Genomic DNA, 3,377 nt, shown 5'->3' on the forward strand with positions numbered 1-3,377 from the left:
TTCGTTCGTTTCGTTCGTTCGTTAGTTCGTTCGTTCGTTCGTTCGTTCGTTCGTTAGTTCGTTCGTTAGTTCGTTCGTTCGTTAGTTTCGTTCGTTCGTTCGTAATTAGTTCCTTTGTTCGTTCGTTCCTTCGTTCGTTCGCCTAGTCTAGTCCCTACTCTTCGTCTCTCGGTCTTCGTTCTCCTCGGCTCGTCTCTCGTCTCGTCTCTCCTCTAGTCTCTCCTCGTCTCTGTCCGTCTCTCGTCTCGTCTCTGTCTCGTCTCTCGTCTAGTCTCTCTTCTCGTCTCTATCTATCTCTCGTCTCGTCTTCGTCTACGTCTCGTCTAGTCTCTATCTAGTCTCTAGTCTCTCTATCGTCTCGTCTATGTCTAGTCTATAGTCTAGTCTATAGTCTAGTCTATAGTCTAGTCTATAGTTAGTTCTATAGTCTAGTCTATAGTCTAGTCATAGTCTAGTCTATAGTCTAGTCTATAGTTCTAGTCTATTGTTAGTCTATTAGTCTAGTCTATAGTCTAGTCTTAGTCTAGGTCTATATCTAGTCTATAGTCTAGTCTATAGTCTAGTATAAGTCTAGTCTATAGTCTAGTTATAGTCTAGTCTATAGTCTAGTCTTAGTCTAGTCTATAGTCTAGTCTATAGTCTATTCTATGTCTAGTTATGTCTAGTTCTAAGTCTAGTCTATATTCTAGTCTATAGTCTAGTCATAGTAGTCTGTCTATAGTCTAGTCTATAGTCTAGTCTATAGTCTAGTCTATAGTCTAGTCTATAGTCTAGTCTATAGTCTAGTCTATAGTCTAGTCTATAGTCTAGTCTATAGTCTAGTCTATAGTCTAGTCTATAGTCTAGTCTATAGTCTAGTCTATAGTCTAGTCTATAGACTAGTCTATAGCCTAGTCTATAGTCCTAGTCTATAGTCTAGTCTATAGTCTAGTCTATAGTCTAGTCTATAGTCTAGTCTATAGTCTAGTCTATAGTCTAGTCTATAGTCTAGTCTATAGTCTAGTCTATAGTCTAGTCTATAGTCTAGTCTATAGTCTAGTCTATAGTCTAGTCTATAGTCTTGTCGATAATCTAGTCTATAGTCTTGTCGATAATCTAGTCTATAGTCTAATCTATAGTTTAGTGGAATATATACAGTGGGCATGTCATTTTTATTTCAATTTGATCTGGATATAACCCATTTTACCTTAAAATCTCTACAAATACCCCATGGTCTCTTAAAGTGTTAAATTAACCAAATCCAATTTTCAAAGAAATCCCTTGATGAAAGATCTTAAAGTGAAAAATCCTCTTAAATTAAGGATTATAAAAACAAAACAAATTAATTAAACTAAAATGTTTCAAATTTTATACATAAAACAAACCTTTTACATAAAAGGACTTCAAATGTTAGAAAAAATATAAATTAAAAATTAATTCAATTAATTGCTCGTTTTAAAAGATGTTTTTCCATTAAAATAAATTTAAATAATTTATTTTAAATTATTTTTTGGTTAAAATTTTTAAATAAGTAAAAAAAGGCAGTTTACATTTCCTGGCAAAATTTGTTCAACAATATTTTTCAATTTTATCCTTATTTTTTATTTACTTACAGTTTGAAACGGTTAACAGGACAACGAAACGAAGTGTACAACCAACAGCCGCCTGTTTTTCACGGCTGAGCTCCCTTTTCAATATTTCATAATTTTTATACTTGTTGTTGTTGTTTTATATTATTGCTGGTGTTACTGATTTTTTCCCTGCCCCCAAGGAAGGTGCAGAAAAAGGTGGAAGACAAAAACAAGCGGAAACGGAAAACAAAATTGTACAAAAACAAAAACAAGATAGAAAACTGCTTCGCAACAAAAATTATATAAATTTAATTGACTCTTGAGCTGTAAATTCTATTGAAATGGTCATGGTTAGCTCAGCGGTTTTGGGAGCCGCTGTAGGCAGTGGTCTGGCTCTTATGGTGGCCGTAACCATCGTTATGTATCGTTATTATCTATTACGTAGACGTGGCAAAGAATGGGATGAACTGGATCGCTGGGAGGAGACACGCATTATGCGCAAATTACAATTAAAGGTAAGTGGTGCATGAGTGAATTGTTTAAATGAACATCTGACATTTACACACAAAAAAAAAAAAAACGAGTTACCAAAAAATGTATGCATAACAACGGAGCACTTTTCAAGTGAAGGTTGTTCCAAAATTTAATTTATTGCGAAATGAGTTTTCGTAACAAATGTTTAAGAGTTGTTGTATTGAAAACAAATTGTAAATGACATGTTAATAATAATATTTTTAAGAGCTGCGAGCTCCCTTAGGAGCAGACCTTTAGCAAAATATAATCCTTTCATAACACCCAAATATAATAGAAGAATTCCAGCTGTGATTTGTGGCTTTTTTGTAAAACTTAATAATAGAAATTTTTGTTAAATAAACAAGTTGTTCCCTACATTCGGCACAAAACTGTTTCAAATAAAATTTAATGGTTTAAAATAGAAAACATTGGTTTTCAAAGTAAAATACTGGTTTTAATAATAAATATTGGTTTTAGTAGAAACTGGGTTTTTTTTAGAGGAAATAGTGTATTTACAGGAAAAGGGTGGGTTTCAGTAGAAAAAAGTGGTTTTCAGAAGAAAATATTGTCTTAAGCGGTAAATACTAGAACTGAACTAGGACTGAACTAGAACAGAACTAGAACAGAATTAGAACAGAATTAGAACAGAACTGAACTAGAACTGAACTAGAACTGAACTAGAACTGAACTAGAACTGAACTAGAACTGAACTAGAACTGAACTAGAACTGAACTAGAACTGAACTAGAACTGAACTAGAACTGAACTAGAACTGAACTAGAACTGAACTAGAACTGAACTAGAACTGAACTAGAACTGAACTAGAACTGAACTAGAACTGAACTAGAACTGAACTAGAACTGAACTAGAACTGAACTAGAACTGAACTAGAACTGAACTGGAACTGAAGTAGAACTGAACTAGAACAGAACTAGAACTGAACTGGAACTGAAGTAGAACTGAACTAGAACAGAACTAGAACTGAACTAGAACTGAACTGAACTAGAAACTGAACTAGAACTGAACTAGAACTGAACTAGGACTGAACTAGAACTGAACTAGAACAGAAGTAGAACTGAACTAGAACTGAACTAGAACTGAACTAGAACTGAACTAGAACTGAACTAGAACTGATATAGAAATAAACTAGAACTGAACTAGAACTGAACTAGAACTGAACTAGAACTGAACTAGAACTGAACTAGAACTGAACTAGAACTGAACTAGAACTGAACTAGAACTGAACTAGAACTGAAGTAGAACTGAACTAGAACTGAACTAGAACTGCACTAGAACTGAACTAGAACTAAACTAG

This window comes from Lucilia sericata, unplaced genomic scaffold, assembly GCF_015586225.1.
Source record: "Lucilia sericata isolate MDLA Ls3-8-SP2 unplaced genomic scaffold, ASM1558622v1 Contig000995F_arrow, whole genome shotgun sequence".
Lineage (NCBI taxonomy): Eukaryota > Metazoa > Arthropoda > Insecta > Diptera > Calliphoridae > Lucilia > Lucilia sericata.